Raw genomic sequence first — 23755 nt, forward strand, 5'->3', positions numbered from 1 at the left:
TAGTACAATGTGACACAGTATAATGATCATCATTGCTATCTCATTATTATGCTGATTAAATGAATTAATACTTGTATAGCGGTTACATCACTGCTGGGCACTTAGCAAATGTCACAGAAATGTTTTTTTTTTTTAAACGCTTTTTATTTTATTTTTTCAAATTTATTTATTTATTTTTGACTTCGTTGTGTCTTCGTTGCTGTGTGCAGGCTTTCTCTAGTTGTGGTGAGCGGGGGCTACTCTTCGTTGTGGTGCGCAGGCTTCTCATTGCGGTGGCTTCTCGTTGCAGAGCATGGGCTGTAGGCACACGGGCTTCAATAGTGTGGCATGTGGGCTCAGTAGTTGTGGCTCGTGGGTTCTAGAGTGCAGGCTCAGTAATTGTGGCGCATGGGCTTAGTTGCTCTGCAGCATGTGGGATCTTCCCGGACCAGGGCTCGAACCCGTGTCCCCTGCATTGGCAGGCAGATTCTTAACCACTGCGCCACCAGGGAAGTCCCTCTATTCTTGATACAATGAAAGTCTGGAAAAGATCTTCTCGATATGTGTCCTCTAAGATAGATAGGAGAATAATAGCCACTGAGAAACTATTCTTTTAGTCACCTTGATTTTATAAAACTGCTGCTACTACTACTAAAAGTGACAAAAGCAACATGAAAGTAATAGCTAATATTTCTTGAAATCCGTGTCGGTCACTGGGCCAGTGCTTAACTAGCACTATCTTATGTAATCTTAACAAGGCTATGGAATAGATACAAATATTCCTGTTTCACATGTGAAGAAATGAAAGCTTAGAGGGTTTAAATAATTTTCCCGGTAAGTGTTAGAACCAGGTTATAGGGTCACAGATGTCCTATTTCTAGAGGAGCTTTCTTAATTATCACTAAGCATCATAACCCCATAATGTACTGCATATAAATGCACACAGATATATGTTTACTACACACATGTGTAGTACTATATGTACTATAATGTAACAAAGAATTAGATCCAGCTACGTACCAAGTTTTAGAATGCTAAACCATTGACATTTTCTAGACCGTCGTCTATACACCCTACTTCTCATTGTATTACACTCATTTATTTATGTGTCATCTCTCCTGGACAGGTACAATTTTTTTCATCTGTGTACACCTCTGGTTTAACAAGTAGTGCATACATAATAAATTTCACTAAATTTTATAATATTGAAATCGAATTTAGAAATGTTTTAAAATAGCAAATCCTATAGTCTCCATTCTGGTTACATTTTTGGAGACCTTTGCCATTGGGATTTGACTCTCAAACCGAACCTCTTGTGTATACAACTTCCTCAGGATTACTTTCCTTGTATATTTTCTGCATTACTCACATATAAAGTGACCAGTCTGCCCCCTCCAGTTACAATGACTGAGTCCTGTCTAGATAATTCTTAAGACATTTTGACATACTCAACTCACTAATTTGTTTTTCCCTAACTAAGATGTTAGGATTAACTCTTTACCATATCTATAAAAATATCTATTTTTAATTTAAGAGTTATACACCATTGAAAAATACCGCTAGTCAAAACAGAACTTCTTCAAAGTAACATTATACAGTCATTCCTCCATTCACATCCCAAAGAAGCCCTTCATACCTTCATACTGTCAGCTTCATTTCCAAAGCTTCACTACAGTGTAAGGACAAGCCTTTAGAGACAACTTATGTATTTCTTCACTCTTTCTCTAGAATGAGTTTCACAATCTGCTTCTGAAACTTAATCGAAAGAAATGCTTCATGGTATCTTGTAATTTCTCTGCTGTTTTATTTCCTCTAATATACAGCACAAAGACGCAAAGAAGAAAAAAAAAACCATGTACATAGGTGCTTGGTAAGCTGGATTTCTGTAAATCTTTGAATAACTATTTCCAATCTAGGAAGAAACCACAATTACCTTCAGAACTCTTTATACACTTGGGCCATCCCTCTGGGGAGGCTACTCTATTTATATTCTGTTATTTCCCTCAGATAGCATATAAAATAAACTTTGCTCAGAACTTGCCATTGTTTAAGATAAATATTTAAGCTTATATTTTATTCTAAAGCAAAAAGAAAATGATTTTATCTAACAGCCATAAGGGCAGTAGTTGCCGTAATAATAATAATATAATAATAATAATGACAATAACAATAATAATCTTCTGTTTATTGAGACCTTGCACATTATATGTATCATCTCAGTTAATTCTTACAACAACTTGACTATGTAAATATTTTTATTACCATTTTGTTGCTAAGGAAAACTAACACTCAGATTAATTGCCAAAAGTCACACAGCTAACTATTTACCCATACATACTTACCAGGCCTCTTTGATTCTAACACCTACATTAGGTACTTATTATGATTCAAGATTTTTTAAAATAAGATGGTAGAAATTAGGAATAAATGAATAATCTCCAGGATAAAGTGAATCATAAAGCTCATAGGGGATATGCTATTACATAACATATCAACTAGTATGGAATTTTAAAGGGTAAAAGGACTCTGATCTGAAGAGGCAAGCACTGATTCATGTAAAGCTAGTGTTTGCTGCTATTTGGTCTACTTCCAAAATGAAATACTAACAAGCTTACCAAGGTTCAAAGACCTCATTTGCCTCCCAACCTCACCTGTTCTATTTTTTCCTTCACTTACTTGTCTCTCCCCTCTTCAACACAAATGTCTTAATCTTTCCCTAACACACCTGTCTCAGGAATTTGATAACACTGTTCCCATCTCCCTCAGTACTTACACAGTTGACTCTTTTATTTTAAATCCTTCAAGTTTCAATGTAATTGTCACTTCCTCTGAAATGCTATTACTGGTCTCTCTACCTAAGCAAGTCCCATCTTTCTTTGCACCGTTTGTTTCCCTCATAAGTTGTAATTTGCTATATTTTTACAGGGTGCTTACTTGTTTATTGTCTGCATGGAAGCTTACTGGTAAACCTAGTGTCTGTTTTTACACCACTGTACATCCAGAGTCTAACTAAAGCCTGCTCACTAGTTGTTGAATGAATAAATTATAGGTTAAACATAAGCTTATAATGTGGAGTGAATAACATTAAATAACTAGTATTTATATATAATGTTAAGGCAACCTCTGACATGTTAATTTATCATATCTCCACTTGCAACGTCTCATTTTTCCAACATTTCTTATCATAAACAAGCTCCCCTTACAATAGTGACCAAAACTCATAGTTGTATAATCTCACCATGACAGTGAAGTCCAATTGACCTTGACATCACACTAAACCAGTAGTCACTGGGTCAAAGTAACCAGAGTTGATGAGAAAATGAGGAAGGATTATTCATACACTGGAGAAACTTTTGATTGCATAAATACAGGATAAGACCTATTGAATTCATATGGATATAAGCCCATTAAAACATTTTACATATTGAAGAAAAGGACCAGTTGAAAGAGATCAGGACACTGTGGGGCCTTCCCAGGGGAAGACCACCTCCCCCCCTGCCTTGTCCCCCACCTTTGTTTATAGAAAACTTTAGCTTCCTAGGCCTTCTCCCAGTTTCAAAGAGCAAATTTAATCAGAGAGGTGAGAAAATACAGAAACAAAGAAAAGCAGTCAAACAAGACAAAATAATAATAGTTTAGCTGTAAAACAAAGTCAAGGACCTTTGATTCCTCCTCAAGGGCTATAGATAATATCCTGAGCCATATCTTTGAGTTGTTTTGCAGATACTAAAACCCCCACCAGGTGGAAGAAGTTAACTGCATGCTCACCACCAGCGTGTAGACCCCAGACTGGTTGGAACCAGAAGGTTGATGATTGAGATTCCTGAAACATCACCCTGTTACCTCCCCATCAACCAATCAGAGAATTATGCATGAGCTGATCATACTCCCTGTGATCCTTTCCTTCCCACTTTCTTTAAAAATCCTTCCCTGAAAGCCATCAGGGAGCTTTGAGTCTTTTGAGCATGAGCTGCCTATTCTCCTTGCTTGACCCTGAAATAAATGCTATACTTTCCTTCACCACAACCTGGTGTCAGTAGATTAGTTTCTTTGCTGTGCATCAAGCAAGTAGGCCCAAGTTTGGCTCAATAACACAGTGGGGCATCCAAGGAAACTATTTTCAGGACAAAGATATTTTGTTTTCTTAAGAAAAGAAATGGATTGGCATAAGATAAAATTTCAACGTAAGCTGCAAGCACCAAAAGAAGTGATGCCTTCACTCATCGAAGTTGGACTTGCACCCACTGTCCAGGAACCATTTATATTGTAAGTCCCAGGCCTTCTTATTTGACTTAATGTTTTCAGACATTTAGAGGACATTGGGAATATTGAATCTCAGTTCTGAGGGGGAAAAGTTCTTATCATTAATTAATTGATTCAGACTGTATACTCTCCATGTGCATGGTGCTCTGTAAAGACCTGATTGCTCAACCCTGTCTTGTTATTAGCAAAAATCCATAGTCCTGAGCCAAGGACCACAGGTGTTGTAAAGACTAAGAAAAAGATCTGAAAACAGCTTGCTGCTTTGTGTCTGAGTGTTTGTGCTGATAAGGACATCATGCAATAAATCTTCAAGAGGATTAAGTTGTGTCCAACCTAAAATCCAGCATGCCTGACAGATCTTCTGCTCTTGCTTTTGCTATACTTTCCTAATGGATGTGGTGTCTGCTAGGTGCATCTCGCTGTTCTCTTCTCTCCATATACTTACATCTTCAAATTTTTTTTTTATCTGTAGTCCACTCCTCTGAACGTCACTCTCATCTGTACAACTGCCCATTCAACGTTACTCCCTGGAAACATCAAAATTAACATCTGTAAAATGAACTCTGAGTTTCAACATCCCCCAAACTTTACCCTCCTCAGGTGTTTTCTACCTTAGTAAATGACACAAACCTAAGTGACATTCTTGATCTGTGCTTTCTCTCTCCGTATTCAGTGTGCTACCAAATCATATAAGCTCTATTTTCATGTTGTATTAAAAAATACTCGCCGTTCTTCACTATACATGGTGCAAGCCACCATCATGTCTCCTCTGCACACTGGAATAGCCTCCTAATGGTTTCCCAATTCTACTTCACATCATTTATCATGCATTTGCCACATGATAGCCATAATTATCCTTTAAAACATGAATCGTGTAAAGACACTCTGTTATTCACCATAGCCCCCATAACTTTCTGTTTCATTCAAAACTCAGTCCAAAGATCTGACCCTGACCTACAAAACTCTACACGATGTAACTCTCTGGGTGCCAACCACATCAGCTTCCTGATATTCTTCAAACACACCAAACATGCCCTCCCTCCCTCACCACTCCCAGAATTGTGTTGTTCCCTCTACCTGGAGAGTTTTTTTCCGTATAGTCCCATTGACAGTTCCACCATGTAATTTCCCTAGTCTCCTCTTCAGAGACACAATTTCTTTCCAAGTCATAAAAAATGAAAAGAAAAATCACCCCTCCCTTTTGCTCTATCTCTGCTTTATTGTTTTCTATCTAACCTTATAATAGTACGCAATGCTGATACTACGCAATGCTATATGTTATTGACTATCCATCACTCTGTAGTATATGTTTCATAAGGAAAGGAATTTTTTATTCACCTCAGTATCCCCAGCACCTGGAATAATACCGGGAACATACTAGAAATTCAGAAAATATTTGTTGAATAAATACATTACTCCAGAAATGCACCCTAAATCTGGTTATCTCAGGATTACCAGATGGCTTTTATACCAACTAAATGGAGATTCCTGGGGAAATCCTCAGGCCACCACATAATTTTGAGAAGACCACATTTCTGGAATTTTATTCCAGCTCTGGCTTGTTATTTGCTCCCTACTTGCTACTCTAATATGCTACGTGACTAAGTGTGGACACTAAGTAACCAATTACCTGCCTTTATGATTTTTACCCTCTATAACCTTATAATAAAGAAGAAGGCAAGGCAAACATTCATTAGATACAACATGGTACTATAGAATTAGATAACAATTAATAAGACCTACCAATATATATTTTAAAATTTCTTAAGTGCTTTCTCACTTACTTCCTATTATTCAATTGTCTTTAATATATTTCTAGGTCAACTTAATATTTCCTGTTTTCCTTTTATGAGGATAGTACCAGCTTCTGATGGTACCGACTTCTGGGTGAAAATGCAACTCTATCCATTTTATTAACTTCAACTTAAAAATGCAGACTTTAATTGCTACACAAAGAATGTGCCATATTTTCACCAGAGCTGCTGCATTGCTTGACTACTAAGCAAACTGCACTTGAAGCTACAACTAAATAATCTATGCTGAAATTCGGGTTCACATTGTGGCAATGGTAACATTTCATGATGTTTTGTTTTGCCCACCAGCTGAGTAGGGTAGTCTTGGGGAGAATTTTTAAGCTAATTAGGCCTGCATATTTCTATGATATCTGCAAACTTACACAACTAATTTTGCCTTCAGATTGTCCTAATTTCTCTCTAACATTCCCAATAGTCCTTTATTTAAGGAATGAATACAGGCTTTTTTCTGATGCAAATTGTCTTCAGAGTGTGCCTATACAATTAAATAGAATAGATGTTTGAGATATTTATATAGATTGTTCAAGTTTAGGGCACATTTGTATGATTTTTTTAATGTAACATATATGTTACACACATATCTCATATATATGTTATTGATATGTGTGTATGTGTGTAACAAAATTCATTAATTCATCAATTCAATAAATACTTATGAGCACCTATATTACAGGCATTGTTATAGTCCTAAGGGTAGTGTGACAAAGAAAACAGACAAAAGTACTTTTGGAACTTATTTTCTATGAAGCGGGGATGTAGATAAGACACAGACAAATAAGTAAAATATAAAGTAATTAGATGGTGATAACTGTCAAGGAGGAAATGTGGAGCAGGAAAAAGTAATATAAAACATAGGCATAGTGTAATTTTAGGGAGAATGACCAGAGCATGTTTCACAGAGGTGTATTTTGGTAAAACAAGAGTGAGGTGAGGGCTCTGTTCAGATATCTGGGGGGAAGTACTCTAGGCAGAGGAAATAGTTATTGCCAAGGACCAAAAGTGGGTGCCTGGAGCTTCAAGGGGCAGCAAGGAGTTAGTGAGACTGGAGCAGATTGAGACAAAAGAAGAGGAGGTCGGAGAGGTTGGGGGAGGGTGCTGCAAATGAATGTCATCTAGGTTGCTGTTAGGACTTTGATTTTTGTTTTAAGTGGAGTGGGAAATCATTGGAAAGTTTCTAGCAAAGAAGTGATGTGCTCTGGCTTACATTTTAAGAGAATTGCTTTGGCAGCTGTGTTGAATAGACCACAGAATAGGGCAAGGGTAGAAGCAAGGACAGCAGGTAGGTTCTTGTCTAATCCAGATGCAAGGTGAGGATAGTTTTGATGGCAGCCCTGGAGTCTACAATGGGTCAAATTATGCAAGTAGAGTCAAATGTGGTGATAGACCACATGTGCATTTGAGGGTAAGAAATGGGTCAAGGATTATATGAAAGTTGTTGATCTGAGCAACAAAATAGATAACATTTTGTTAAGTTAAATGAGAGAAAGTTGAAGGACAAGTAAGAGTGAATGGTATTACTATCATTGGTTCAGGGTAGATCGTGTTAAATTTGAGATGTGTTTTTGACATCCAAGTGGAGATGTCAAGTAGGCTGTTGAGTATATGAATTTGGAGCTCAGGGGTAAAGTTTGTATTGAAAAAATAAATGTTCAAGATCTAAATGACATTAAAAGTCATCAGAGTGGATGAGATCACCAAAGCAGTGAATGTAGATTGGAAAGGAAAGAAGTCCATGTCCTAATCCCAAGGACACTACAGCTTTAAGAGGGCAGGGAGGGCTTCCCTGGTGGCGCAGTGGTTGAGAGTCCGCCTGCCGATGCAGGGGACACGGGTTCGTGCCCCGGTCCGGGAGGATCCCACGTGCCGCGGAGCGGCTGGGCCCATGATCCATGGCCGCTGAGCCTGCACGTCCGGAGCCTGTGCTCCGCAACGGGAGAGGCCACAACAGTGAGAGGCCCGCGTACCGCAAAAAGAAAAAAAAAAAAAAGAGGGCAGGGAGATGATGAAGAATAGTGTCTATAAAGGTAGAAACTGGAGCAAACGTGTTTTCTGGCAGCGTTATCAGTGTGTCATAGTTCTGGATAGGTGAACTGAGACCACTGAATCTAGCAACACAATTTGTCTTCTACATAAAAGATGTTATTTATCCAGATGACTCCACATGTTAGTATAAAAATGAATCTTCAAAAATACCATGATAAGAGCAATGTAATTATTCATGTAATTCTTTATTTCATCTACTGCTGCCTCAAATTCACCTAGACTGGACCCTGAGCAGAGAGGCTGGTAGATTAACGTTGGCATCTGAGAATTTCATACAAATCACCACCTTTAAAATAAACTACTGATATATGTAGAACATTTAATATTTACAATGGCTTACAAGTGCATTATTGAATGTGTAACATTCAACATATGGGAATGGTAAATATTATTATTAATGTCATTTTACAGATGTGGAACATGAGCCTCTAAAGGAGGCAGTTTCACTTTGCATGTGTTGAAAATGGAATTTAAATACTGTCATTTGGCTCCGCAAGCCAATTTTTTCCTCTTATACCATTTTTTTGCAGCAGGATGAGTCCATTGACTCAAAAAAGTAGAATATGTGTATGTGTGAATACGGGCATTTATTAGTTTGTATATATATTTATGTATATAGTGTGTATATGTGTATATATTCATGTGTAGTTGTTGTCATTGTTTATCTGCTTTTCTATTGCTCTGCTCACATTCCTTTAATCATTTTCCCTACAGCCATCAGCAAGCAAGCATTTGGGAAAGAGACAGGAATTGCAACCTCTGCTGTAGCAAATAGAGCAAGTGCTTTGGAACTAAGGGTTAAAACTTCAGCTGTCAAAATTTCTACCTGCATGATCTTGGTCTCGTCACTTATCATTTCCAGCCTCAATCTCTTTATCTGTATAATGTATATTGTCATATCTACCTAAGATTTTAAACAATCAAAACTCTGTAAGGGGGGAGAGAGATAAATTGGGAGACTGGGATTGACATATACACACTAATATATCTAAAATAGATAACTAATAATGACCTTTGTATAGCACAGGGAACTCTACTCAATACTCTGTAATGGCCTATATGGGAAAAGAATCTAAAAAAGAGTGGATATATGCATGTGTGTAACTGATTCACTTTGCTGTACACCTGAAATTAGCACAGCATTGTAAATCAACTATACTCCAATAGGAATTTTAAAAAATACCACAAAAATAAACCACACACAATGTGTAAATTTGTCCACTTAACTCTTCTAAGGCTAGGCTGGTTACCATTAGTACGTGCTTCCATACACTCCTTAGCATTTATCACACGCTCTTGTAACTATGAGCTTCCTGAATTAGCATTATGAAGACAGTAACTTTGCTGTTTTTTTTCTATTTTCTCCCAAGAATATGGTGAAATGATGCCTATACAATGAGAGAATAAAGCCCATGACGTATGTTAAGTGTACAATAAATAATAATATTATTAATGCCATTATTATATTATCCAGATCCACAAAAAGCAAACCCATAATTTTGGTCCCAATGGCAAGAAAGTTGATTAACAAAACTGCATTACCACAACAAGCTTTGCATCCAATCTGTACTTTTACTTACCATATGCCCATGTTAACTAACGATCTCCCAAAGTTAATTTAGCAATGCTACTAGAAAAAAATCACTTTTAAGCTAATCCTACAGGTTGGCAAAACTCAAATTAAAGGTATTCAACTTCAGCTGATGTTTATCAGCTGGATAAGATATTCACTTATCCTTAACGTAAATCTCACGACTTCCAAGCTTCCAGGGCCACCTTTTCTTTTAATGTCTAATGAATCTGCACATTAGCTGATCTTAAAGTGAGCTGAGTACATGGTAACTGCTAAACCAATGCTTGTTAAGAGAATTACAGAATCAATGAATAAATACACGTGACAGCAATAATTATTAGCAAAAACAAAGATTAAAAAATACAAACATTTTTCTAGGTTATCAAATTCCACAAAAATGACATCCCTGCTTTATTTTTTCCTACAAAGATCATAATCTTTTTTTTATGCTGTGCATGCATGCTGTGAAATGTTTTTCTCTTATTAATTTCCTTTTTACACCAAGTTTTTAGACAGCTGAAAATTATGAGTTTACAGAACGAGATGTACTTTCAGTTCTTAGTTTATGGCCGAGTACTATGGCATGTGCTATTATGAAAACAATTCTAAACTGTGTTTTATTATATTATATTGTGCAATTTATATTCTGAAGATACTATCAACACCAGAGAACAGACAAATTTAATAAAAGACACAGTGTTCCTTTTGTCATAATAGTTATTAAAATGAAACTGTTCCCAGAAGGCATTTACAGTATCTTTTCAAAGATATTCTGCATACTTTGATGCATCAATTGGGGCTTCTAGATATGAATAGCAGCATCATAGATCTTAGAAACATACTGTAGTAAGCTGGAAGGGGAGTGCCTTATAATTATCCAGGCTGGCTCCTTCATTTTACAGGAGAGGACATGGAGGCCGAGAGAGAACAATTGATGCAACCTAATTCATGTCTAAGTTGTGACTAGACCTGAGGTGTCATGACTCCTATCCAAGGATTCCTTCCACTTCTATTGTCATTAATGGTAATAATCTTGTAGGGGATAAGTAACTTAATTATTATCTACTATTATTTTGATTATTTATCTCTTTATGTATTTTTTGTATGTCTCTTGATAGAATATAAGTTTCATGAGAGCAGGAAGTGTTCTCATTTGGGATACTGCAGGATTCCCTATGCTTAGAGCATTCTAACACATAGAATTCATTCAATAAATATTTGTTAATAAATAAATAAAAATTTAATAGATATAATAGGTGCTACAAAAATTTATTAAAAATGAGGACTGACCTCTAAGAAGTACGGTCTAGAACTACACACATACACACACACACAAACACATATATACAACATAAAGCAGAATATACTAAATGCCACACAAATGGCATAAAGAAGTTGTAAGATAATTAAAACAGCCATGTGACTCTTGCAGCAAGGAGTATACAAAAATCTCTAAGTAGCGATGAAGCTTAGGTAAAGTTACAAACTAAGATAATCATACAGGACATACCAGAGTTCTGTGACACCCTCAGCTCTGCTGGTTAGCTCTGGGTGCTGGAAGGTAAGGATTCACAGAGTTGATGTAGGGAAACTGAGCCTTAGGATGCCTGTAGGGTGAGTAGAAGCCAATATAAATGGTAAGAATATTTGGGAGACTAACAGTTTGCAGCCTGAGAATGGTTAAAAGATATTTGAGAAATAAACCAACATTTTTTAAAGATGTGGAGTAAAAATGGTAGACAAATGTTAAATAAGAGACTATTGATAGTAAGAGATTGGTTGTGATACATGGTCATGACTTGTGAAGAGATGGTGCAAAGAAAGAAAGGGAAGGAGGGAGAGAGGGAGGAAGGAAAACAGTTTCTAATTTTAGCTACATGATTTCCTAGTTATCTGACCTTGAACAAATTCCTTTCTGTCTATCTCTAAAACTTATTGTCTCACTGTAAAGCAAGGAAAATAATACTTTTCTCGTAAGATTGTTTGACAACTAAAGGAGATGATGCAAGTAAAGCTCTTAACACTATATGGAACCCAGATAGTGCTCAAAAATGTGTAGCTATAAATATTAATTATTATATATTTTTGCAATAATGATAGCAGTAAAAAGACACTCTATGAGATAAATTAAATAAAAGAAAAATTGAGACATAGTCCTTGACTACAAGAAACCTATGGTTTAGTGCCACCAGAATCCTGGTGGTTTTAAATCTTGGAAAAAATTGGGTAGAAGATTAACTAATTAGAGAATTTAAATATTAACCCAGCTTGCAAATAATTGACAGCAAAATACAAGATTACAAATGAATAGAAATAAAATATTTTGACATAAAAAGAGATAAACAAATATATAGCAATATTCAAAATGTAAATTAAGACTTTTTTTAATTGATTGATAATGGTAAAATGGAAATGGTAAAAACACAAAATGTATTGTACATTAGATGTCATAACTCACTTGACTATGGAAGAACACATTCTTCATTAAAAATAAGTCATGTGCATTATCTGTCCACTGATGTGCAATGTCATTTAAGACATTCCACCATTCTCTGCTTGAGCACTCTTCTATAATCTGATGAGGTGTCCAGGGAAGAGACAATGATAGCCAAGGCATTAAAATGTAATCAAGATATGCAAATTTATATCTAAATGTGATTTGCTGGGAAAAAGAAATTAATCTAGGCATGGTCAAATAAACAATGTGTAATATGGATAATTAATCACCAAATTAGCAGCTACGGTCCCCTGAGGAAATTATGCAAATTGAAAAGGCCCCCATCCACTGACACAATTAGACCACTTAATGGCAAACTCTCAACAAAATAACCCTGGGGAACATCACAAGACAAATAGCCTAATCAACCTTAGTGTCCCAAACTCCATTGCAGTGTTTAGGATTATTTAATATTGTTTCTTCCTGGTTTGAACTTATTTAGAAGGATTCCATCAAATTTTGCTAGAAAATATTCTAAGATTCCACACTATGGATAGTCTGTTACGTAGTTCCCTCAAAGTCTAGTTTTTCTCTGTCAATCAAATATCTTATTAAAATCTGAAATCATGCAAATAATAAGGATTCCTGAATGAGCAAAGGCCAATTATATGTCTCCTATCAGTAACAGCAAAATCAAGGAAATACTGATGCACTATGAAAATGTATGTCCTCTGTGGCCTGATGTCACCTGCTTATTATACCAGCAACAAAGGATCTCTACACTTCCTTGATAATAAATGTTGTCACCTCAGGTAAGAGTATTTTGTCTTTAAGAATGTTAGGGTGCTGTCCCATACCTGCCCCTAAAGCATGTACCAAGTAATCATACCTCTGTTCCCTTTACTCCACTTACACAAAAATAGGTGACAAAGTGACTCCTGCAGAACGCTTTGAGATCAGGCCTAAGAGGACGCATGAGACTCTGCTGCTAAATCCCCCCCAAAATGTGACTCCACCTCTAGAAAGATCACAAAGCTGCCTGGATAGAAATAAAAGACGCTCCCCCCCCCCAGAAAGGATTGATTGGTTGATTGATTTTATTCATTTTATTTTTGGCCGCGTTGGGTCTTCGTTGCTGCGCACAGGCTTTCTCTAGTTGCGGCGAGCGAGTGCTACTCTTCCTTGTAGTGCGGGCTTCTCATTGCAGTGGCTTCTCTTGCTGTAGAGCATGGGTTCTAGGCTGCGGGCTTCAGCAGTTGTGGCTCACAGGCTCAGTAGTTGTGGCGCGTGGCCTTAGTTGCTCCATGGCATATGGGATCTTCCCAGACCAGGGATCGAATCCGTGTCCCCTGTGTTGGCAGGTGGATTCTTAACCACCGCACCACTAGGGAAACCCCCAGAAAAGGGTTTATTAGGTATTTTGTTATTATAGTTTTGCTGCTGAAAAGACTAGTCACAGAGAAGAAATTATAATACCACTATGATTGCTGATGGGCCAGTTGTACCTATCATTTATAGATACTATTTATATTGCTTGGCTATATGGTTAGTACTGCCACTTAGCTCATTTATTCCTCCGAACACCCTAACGTGCCCAAGGTCAAAAAACTAAGGATTAGCAAACCAGGGCTACAGATTCTAGTCTCTTAACTCTCCAAATGGCATGCTAAATACCATGCTTACTGCTATGTCAGGTGATATACATCCAAAATCCCGAAGTCAGGAAATAGCCAAAATGGGAATAAAATGAAGCAGTACCGTCCACTCTACTCAGACTCAGCTTTTCCGTGTTCAGAAAACCGTACCTGATGTGACAGCAGATGCTACTTACGCTGTCAATGTCCAGTCCCTCAGGCTGTCTGGAAGGACTGATTCCCTGCCCCGGCCCAAGAAGGCAATGAATCCCCTGACCCTGGGAAGTGGGAATTATAACCTTGACATATATTTTTGCTTCTTTAATTCTCATTCTCTATCATATCCCCAAACTTAAGAGTCCTGTAAAAGTCAGATGGCGGCTAGGATCTTCTTCCCTGCAAGACTTATCCAAGAAGTCATAGACAAACATCATAAATTAGAGCAATGACACACCCCTTCTACCTTCATTAACAAATGTAAAAGCCTGCATCTAGAACCACAGTCACCTAGTATTTTTAGCAGTGAAAGTATTATTATAAATCATCTAATCTAGTGATTTTTAAACAATGCTCTGTAGATCATGAGGGATTTGGAAGTGTACTTTAGGGGCTAACTAGGGGGTGAGTGGGAGAGAGCAGGAGTCTGGGTCCCCCACCAACCTTCAACAACGTGTGCTTCTCTTACAGACTAGGTAATCGTGCATGATATCCTTTGAAGAAAGGGCTTCACAGCTCAAAATATTTTATTAATGCCCTCCCTCCCTAGTCCAACATTCTCACTTTATCTGAGAATCACTCTGTGCAAGCCGACTCCCTAAGGCCACACCTGAGTGACCAGTGTTCCAGCACTCTGTCAATGCCTGTTGCCACGTTGGTATTAAATCTTGTCTATGATTCAGCAGTGCCTGTGACTCTTTCTGTACAAATGCTAAATATACTAATTTTTATCTTTAAGAGTTTCAGAGTCAGTCTGGATCAAACATTGATTTGACTGGTGAATCTGATGACCAAGTTCTTTCTTTCACAGTCCAGAAATTCTATGGAGACATTGTCTCTTCTGATTCTGTGCTTTTATACCAACATGATGATTGACATAGCACACTCCCAATTCATAGCCCCCCATCACTTTCCAATAATGACCTAGGAGTCTTCTGCCTGTTCAAACTACTCTAGTCTTATTACTCAATCACTCTGACCACTGGCTCCATTGCCTGCCTATGGTCTTACTCTAGTCTTTTGGATCTCATCTATATATCTGGTTTCTCCAGCTTTTGAATCTCAATTCTTACTCAAGAACTTTGGCTGGGAATACCAGAGTCCTAGTTTTACCCCTTACCAGCTGTATAAACTTGGACTAGCATTGTTTGACATACACTAGATTAGATAGTTTCTAATCATTGTCCCACTGCTAAAATATTAGTTTACAAAAATTCTTTGGCTCCTGATTTTGTGGTTGGTGAAATTAAGATAATATCTGCTCCATCTTTCTTTAGAGTTGCTGTAAATATGTATGAATATATTTATATAGTTTATATGTATATATATAAATATATATGAATATATATGATATATGTGAATGTTCTTTGTAAACTGTATTTTATACCAAAAAAAAATGTATTGTGATTCCCAGACCTCATCTCAGTTCTATCATCCCTATATGATAATATAAAGCTGCAAGTAACACCTGGCTATCAGAGTTGCATTACTCAGATGTTTCTTTTAAATCTTCCTAAACTTCATACCCTTGAATTTTCTGTACACTAAGATATGAAATCCCTGGGCTTTGTGACATTTCTTTGATCTGGGAGAAGAAAATAACACAAGAAATCCTATCTAAGGAAAGAGTCAGAAACATCAAAGCAGATAAGTACAGTATGAGAAGAAGTGTTCATACTGCAAACATGTTGACTGAAAATCTGTATTGTCACAAAGTAGTGATAGTGACCATATTCTTTCAGAACAAAGTCTAAAGGTAAGGCGCTGAGTCAAAAAAAAAAAGAAAAAGGCTGATCAGGAACACTACAAAACTGAATTGGAGATTTGATTGTGTCCCATCTCGAATTAATTTTACATCTTGTTTTGCATCAGAATCCATACACACAAATACATATGCCAACACACAGATGTATACATACTCTGTACACCCTTCTACATGCTGAAGAAATCTTTATAATAAAGTGTATAACCCTGGGTTTGCTTAACTGAAGAATATTATTTAAATAAGAACCAGGTGACTTGCTTAATACCCCCCACTGAACACATCTATTGGAATAAGTTGTGAAAGAGAGAACTTTGTTTTGTATATTAATTGGGTCAAGCCATGTGTCCTTGATTTCAAGAGAACTTAGTAGAAAAATGTTAATCCAGAGAATATTTGTTGTTATAGTCACATGATGACAAACGTAAATTTAGTATTCTCATTAGTTGACTAAATCTATCAAATTTTTAAGTATCATGTAAAGAGAGCCAAACTAGGAGGTAACTGCTGCAATCAAACTACTGGAGAATAAAAAAGTAAATAAAGATCTAGGAAATCACTTGAGTAATTGGTAGTAAAATCATCTCGTTAATTTGTGTTCCTTTGGCAGCATGCTTCCTGATTGTTCTCCTTCCTTTCTCCTTTCTTCTGGGTTTTCATCCATTTTTTCTCAACTGTGGCTTTTCAGTAAAATAAGAATTATTATTACTATAGTTATAATAATAATTTTTTATATAGTTGTGTTTTGTTTGAGAGGAAGATAAACAAGAAACCTTTAAGCACACCTGGTGTTTAGCTTAGTCTTGGATAGAGAGCAAGACTCATGGAAGGAAGAGTCTTTAAGGGTAGAAGTAGACCTGTTTCTTACAATTTTATTTCTGAATGATGGTTGCTTTGGATGGGAAGATGACATAGCAGCACCATACTTTGTGGGTAAACAGAGGAATAAGTCCATGTGGTACAATTTTTTTGTTTTTTGAATCCCAAAAATGTACTTTTACGAGAAGAGGAATAGTTGGTGAAGAGGCTTGTCTGCACCTCAAAAATGACTACAAGATGATAGAATCTACTGTGGACTTTCGTTTCTTACTGAATAACCTGGATAACTTCATATTTGATTAATGCAGACTCTATAGTGAAAATGTCTGAGATTCCCTAAGGAAATAGCCAATGTGGCTATATCATCAGTGTGGGAAGCAAAAAATCAATAGAAGAGTCATCCAGAACTGAGGCATAAAAATCATTTTTTTTTCACTTAGGCAAAGAACATAGAATTGATACTCAAATAAAACTGCTTTATATGGTCCAAAAGTACAAATGTCTGTTTGACTTTGAAGCTTTGGTACAAAGCTTGACTTGTATATGTGCTTTTCACTTTTCAAACTTCAGCTATCATACTGGAGATGTTTAGGGCTCACCAAGGACTCTAATTGTCACAAGTATTTCCTCCTTATTTTGTTAAGACTATAACAGATAGTTTGTGTGTGTGTATAATTTTAAGCAAATGTCTGTTTTCTTCCCTTTCTTATTCCCTTATAACGTAAAATAATACGTTGATTGTTTGATTTTATATCATAGTATTTAAGTATTGTTAACTGTACATCATATTTAAATGCAGGATATCAAAAAGAGTAAACATTACTCAAGAGCTTCACCTCCTCTTCTGAGAAAGTAGTTAGTGAGTTTTCTATCATACACAGGATAGTTGTATCATTTTAGGTAGAGTGATGACCTTGGTATTATCTTTATTTGAAGGTTAAGTGTGGCTTAAGGAGATTTGTATGGGTGCCCAATTGCAAGGTGTAAACTTGAGGTTAATTTTATGTGACAACTTGACTAGGCCACAAGGTGCCCAGATATTTGGTCAAACATTGTTCTGGGTGTTTCTGTGAGGATGTTTTGGATGAGATTAACATTTAAATTGGTAGATAGACTGAGTAAAGCAGATTGCTCTCCCTAATGTGAGTGGGCCTCATTTAATCAATTGAAAGCTTGAATAGAACAAAAAGGCTGCCCTCCCCCAAGTGAGAGAGAATTCTTCCTGCCTAACTGCCTTCAAACTGTGACATCATTTTTTTTCCTGCCTTTGGACTGGAACTAAACTATTGGCTCTCCTGGTCCCAGCTTGCTAATTTATCATACAAATCTTTGGATCTGCTCACCTCCATAATCATGTGAGCCATTCCTTCTGATAAATCTCTTGATGATAGATGATAGATAGATAGACACATAGATAGATAGATAGATAGATAGATAGATAGATAGACATCTATCAATCCATCAGTCTATCTGTGTCTTACTGATTCTGTTTCTCTAGAGAAGGCTGACTAATACAGATTTTGGTACCAGGAGTTGGGTGCCTCTTCTATCCCTCCCTCCCTCCCTCTGTTGCAATGAACATGGTAATCATGGCCCCCACGAAGCATAACTAAAAATGGAAGACATCTGACCTGCATCAGATTTCCCCTAAGCGAGAAACAAACCTTTATATCACACATCACTGAGACAGCTAACACAAAGTATCCTAACACAATATTTTGGGATCTACACTTTATTCTGACTTTAATCCAGAGATTAAAACTAAGATAGGATAAAATGTACAACCCCCAAATATTAAGTCACTTTATCTGATGAGTACAAATAAACCTACAATAAAATCAATAAACCAATATTCCTATAAAATACCCTCACTTATTCACGCAGAACCACCAGGATCTTTATGATTCCCACATATTTTCTAGGACATTCCCCCAACATATAAGTGTGTTTGCAACCCAAACTATCAGCTACAGTACATACATGATACCCATCACATTCTGCTTCTGCTCTGGATCTTCCTTTTGAAGAATGATACACAACAAGTCACTTGAAGAGCCTTTTCATTGCTGCTACCCCTTACAAGAACATTTGCACAAAGAAGGCTACCTGTCAATGTTATCGAAGACACAACATTGTAGAATGTTTGGTATAGGTGGTAAGAATTGACTTCTCCAAAATTTTTTGCTAGCTTTTGTCATCTGGATCCCAAAACAAAATATGCTATACATGAATTTCCAAAATCTCTCATCAAAATAGCTTCTCTAACACTAAGTAATCAAAAACAATAACAAAAGCAGAGAGTTTGAAGGAACAAAAGCTATGCTGGTCCCCTCCATTCATTTTCCTCTCTATTCCTCTATAGAAACTGCTTCTATTTTCTTGATTTACAAAATAAAAGCCCACATTTAGTTTAATGAATGCGCACATGTACTGATGTATGGTACAGGTAAATATAAGAAAGAAAATAGATAGTAAACATTCACTTTTTCAATGTTAAAAAGTAAAGGTATTTTTAAAATTCATATGACTGGCACAAGACATAAATCTTTTCCCCAATTACTTTACATTTTATCTAATACTTCTTTATACCTGAGTATCATCATGATGAGCCATATATTCTCATCTTTTCATCAGTTTTCTATGACATATAAGAAGAAGTACACTGTCACCTAGTCATATAAATTAAGCTACCTAAGCTTTGAAAGAAATATAAGTTACAAAAAACATCAAAAGAACCAGGGGTATTTAATGCCCCCAAACATCAGAAGGCAGCACAACTTTAATTGTATCCCTTAATAATCATTTGTAATGGTTCACCTCAGAGTAATTCCAAAGGAAAGATAAAATCTGCAACAGAGGGAAATGATTTTATATACAACTTGCAATAAATTTTTCCATGACACAATGATTTCATTTTTGTCTAATTATTATTGAAAAGATAATGTCACCAGCACTCAGGAACATTGAATTACTTGAAAGTGAATCCCTTCAGAAGAATATTTTAAGTAAGATAAAATTGCTATGTTTTTCTCTAAATTTCTAAATGATGCCATTATACACTAATGATATATAGAGAGACATTTTCCAAAACATGTATCTATAAAAAAGACCACTGTGTTAATCCTCATTAGCTGTCATGAATATGAAACTTAGAATGTTGATGTTTTATTTTATGTACTACTCACCAGTTAATACATCGCAGTGTGCCAAAGGGTATAGCAATGTGGAAATCAACATTTCTCAAATGGTGTTCTTGAAAGACTTACGAGATGACTTAATGCACAATGTGCATTTTTTCTTGGTTTGCTCTCACTTACTATCAAAAAGCATCAGTACCTGCAGAAAGAGATTAGAAATAATAAAATATCTAGGAGCTAATATAACAGGAAAGTTTGCAGTGACAATACAATAATTCATTTTTAATGGTGTTTGCTTAATTAATTATGATTTCTTTGGATGACCTCCCCATGGTAACATGTTGTCATCCTTTCTGTTCATATCTTTTGCTTTTCAGGAAAGATGTGGAGCATGTGGGCTGATGCCTGACTTTGATTTTGATTGTGTATTTAATGTTGGAATCTGATATTTGACAAAAATCTGCTTATTCTGATTGGCTACCATCACCTCCAAGATTCTACAAGTCAGTAGCTGTTTCACAGAGGTAAGTCCTGAGTATTCAGATTTTTAAAAAATTCCTATACATGCTGTTTTGACATTCCTTTCACTTTTAGAAATTGTAAGGTCTCAGAGTGGGCTTTCAGGTTTTTTCTTATCACATCTTAAAAAAATATATTGCCTAGAATTTCTTTTCACTTAATTTTGATTGTTTCTTCATTCTTGCACTCACCAAGGCTTAGGACAACCTAGAGAACCTAGAGTATATTTCTATTTATACTCAAAACTGATGGTCTTGATTTTTATTCTGAACTATTCTGAATAATTATCTCCACCGGGAAAACTAGTTACTGTTTTGGGGTAAGCCATTCTCTGGTTTCACTTAAAATAGTTGCAATATGATTTGCTCAGGGTGTGTTAAAACTTTCATGGCAGCAGAGTTCAGCATCTTTAAAATTAAGTGGCAGCAGTTTAAACATGTTATAGAAAAGTCAATGACCATTTTTCAGAAGTAGAGTATAAAAGCAGAAATTAGCAAAATGGGCAAATGTGAGAATTCACAGAGTTTTCTTAAATCAGTCCTAAGAAAAGAAAGGAGAATCAATACATATTAATTTCCTTTTCTCAGTATGCCTTAGAAGAAAATGATACAAAAAGATTTGTTTTTGTTTCCCTTATCAAATGAAAATAGGATGGCCTTAGGTAGTCAGTTGAAAAGCTTAATGAAAGAACTAAGATGGTGAAAATGCTAACTACTTTTTACTCAATTAAGGATTGAGTATCTATACAAAAGCCTGCCCAAAGTAGATATGCATTAAGCTTTCAAATACTAGTAACTTCTAGCACAACACTGAAAGATTTATGAACCTAAAGAGTAAAAATTAGGATATAGAAATTAATTCTGAGAAAATATCAGAAGTTTGATTTTATATACATGCATATATGTGGATATATATGCAAATACATATACATGGTTGAGAGTCAAGTAAATACTTTAATCGGTGCTTACCCAGTTGTAATTGCTTAAATCTTGCTCCAGTTTATCTTTTTTTCTTAGACATTTCCTTTACAGTTTACTTTAGTCAGTATTTACACTGAATATTTTATTTAGAAGTTTTATGTTTATAGAAAAGCACACAATAGTGAGGTTAACTTACTATTCCAAATGGTGGTAATGATTGGTATTTCAAGCAGAGTTCTAAGAGATCATGGCTTGTTTGAAAGACTTAACATATTTTCAGACAAATATATCACAGAAACCACCCACTAAATCAGAGACTAACAAAATGTACGTTGGAATAGCTTACCATGCAGATGGGGTGAAATAAATAGAACCCCAGCCGCAAATCAACAGGACGGTCAATGGTGGGGAAGATACAGTAAAGGGATAGATCCTCAAGAGAAACAACCCATAAATTAGTGGTCAGAAGCCTAGAAGAGCAGCAAGATAAGCTAAACAGCCTGGGGCAATGTCAAACTAAACTTTAATATTGGAAAGATAAAGTGAGGGAAGCACAAAGCAGTGTATGTGTAAAGTTACAACCTGCTTAGGTATTATAGGAAGTTCTGTACCCGTTTGACAATAGTATATTTCTCTCTTAATGTGATTAATACACAGCAATTGTAATTATTAAGGTTATGCTACTGATAGTTTTGTTATATACTGATACAGATGATGCTGTCTAGGGAAATGGGATTTGGGAGCTTATGAAGTCATTCAAATTCCACCCTGAGTTCTTGTGCTCTCTGAGGGAGCCCATTATACATTTTGAGAGGAACTGTGCTGGCTAAAGACCCACAGTATCTTGAGAGACTGGCCTTAAATAAATTATGTCTGCCCATTATGTTCTCACATGAGGTTCTTTTCAAGAACAACACCCCATTGCCTCAAGTCTTGTTCCCCTAGAGTCAGAGAGAGACAGCTAGGGTCAATCTCGTGTTCTGGTTCCAGCCCTCCCTCATCAAATGGCTCCCCAGTACTGTAAAACACACTCACTTACATTTCAGGAGACATGAAACAGGAGTCTTCATCAAAACATTGTGTTCTGATATGGGTTCTCTCTGTGCAGAAAACTATCTGTAACCTGTTTCTCAAAGGCAAGCCAGCCTTTGAAATGAGAATAGGACAAAACATCAGCTATGAAAGATACATCCCCACAACTCTTGAGGGAACTCTAGCTTCCCTTCAAGTTTTCCCAGATGATTTTGGGAATTCCATCTGGGCTTATTCTTGCAATTATCACAACGAATTAAAATTATCCCTTTCTGTGATGCCACCGATTATATCATAAGCTTTTTGATGAAGAGGTATCATCCTTGATTTATGTTTTTATTCAAACCCTGCATCTAATTCATGAGAAGGGTCCATCCTCTCTAATTGTAAAATATATCTCTGTTCAAACTCTTTCTCACCAACTTCACTGCCACAACCCTACTCCAAGGTCCTCCCATCTTTTGTTTGGATTCATCTAGTAGCCACCTAAGTGGTCTTCCTGATTCTGTTCTTATCCCTCTATAGTCTACCCTACAGAATGCAGCCAGAGCTTTGTTTCTAAAACTTATATTTAAGATATTGTCCTTAATAAGCTCCTAGGTAACTTCCTATTAAAAGGATGATAAAAGCCAAACCCCTTAACCACTTACTTCTCTAACATGTTTCTTTTCATTTTTCCCTAGTTCATACACTTTAGAGAAATGGCTTTCCTTTTCTTTCTTAAACATTCTACATTATTCCCAACCAGCGTCTTTACCCTTGGCTGCTCCTCTGCTTGGATTCTCTGCTCCAACATTTTTGCACGGCCACTTTCTTCTAGTCACTCAGCTCTCAACTCAAACATTACCCTCCCAGGGAGATCTTCCTTGACTCTTTAGATACACTTACCCACCCTTCCCCAGTCACTCTTCCTCATATTTTCCTACTTTAATTTTTTCATAACACATGTTGGTATCATAAATTATATTTGTTAATATGTTTATTGTCTATCTCGTCTCACTTGAAGATAAACTCCTTACGAATAGAGACTTTATCCTGTTAATTACTGTATTCTCTCTTCTTGGACCTGTGCCTGATAAATAATAGATGCTTAATAAATATTTTGACTGAATGGTAGAGAGTTTGCTTGTTAATCACTCTCCCTTCAGTGGCTAGCATGATACCAGACACATTCTAGGCACATAAGAAATATTCATTGGTTGAATTATTGTGTTCTCTGAGAATTAATCTTCTTGACAATTATGTGATATTATGGGTTGAATTGTATTCCCCAAAAAGATATGTTGAATTCCCAACCCCTGGTACCTGTGAATGTGATCTTATTTGGAAGCAATGCCTTTGCTGATGTAATTAAGATTAGATCATTCTTTATTAAGGTGGCCTTAATTCGATTAGAGACAGACACGAAGGTAGAATACCATGTGATGATGGAGATAGAGACTGGAGTGGTATGTCTTCACGCAAAGGATTGTTAGTAACATCAGAAGCTAAGAGCATGGAACAGACTTTCCCTCAGAGCTCTTTAGAAAAAAAAACAACTTTGCCAATACCTTGAATTTAGACTTCTGGCCTCCAGAAGAGTGAGAGAATAAATTTCTGTTGTTTTA

At 36.3% G+C, this 23755-nt stretch overlaps 1 long non-coding RNA gene across 2 annotated transcripts; it reads right to left on the bottom strand.

The window, feature by feature from the left end:
• Positions 1-363: 363 nt before the first annotated feature.
• On the bottom strand, positions 364-22362 carry LOC114885705. 2 transcript variants are annotated; one of them, XR_003791164.1, is made up of 6 exons: positions 22156-22362; positions 19726-19876; positions 11183-11279; positions 4688-4769; positions 1616-1734; positions 364-549 (listed from the first exon to the last, which is right to left on the bottom strand). It is a non-coding gene; the product is annotated as an uncharacterized LOC114885705 (long non-coding RNA). The 2 variants fall into 2 exon arrangements; XR_003791165.1 differs by lacking the exon at positions 11183-11279.
• Positions 22363-23755: the final 1393 nt, after the last annotated feature.

Source organism: Monodon monoceros, unplaced genomic scaffold (genome assembly GCF_005190385.1).
Source record: "Monodon monoceros isolate NGI ecotype Baffin Bay Population unplaced genomic scaffold, NGI_Narwhal_1 Super_Scaffold_6, whole genome shotgun sequence".
Classification (NCBI taxonomy): Eukaryota; Metazoa; Chordata; class Mammalia; order Artiodactyla; family Monodontidae; genus Monodon; species Monodon monoceros.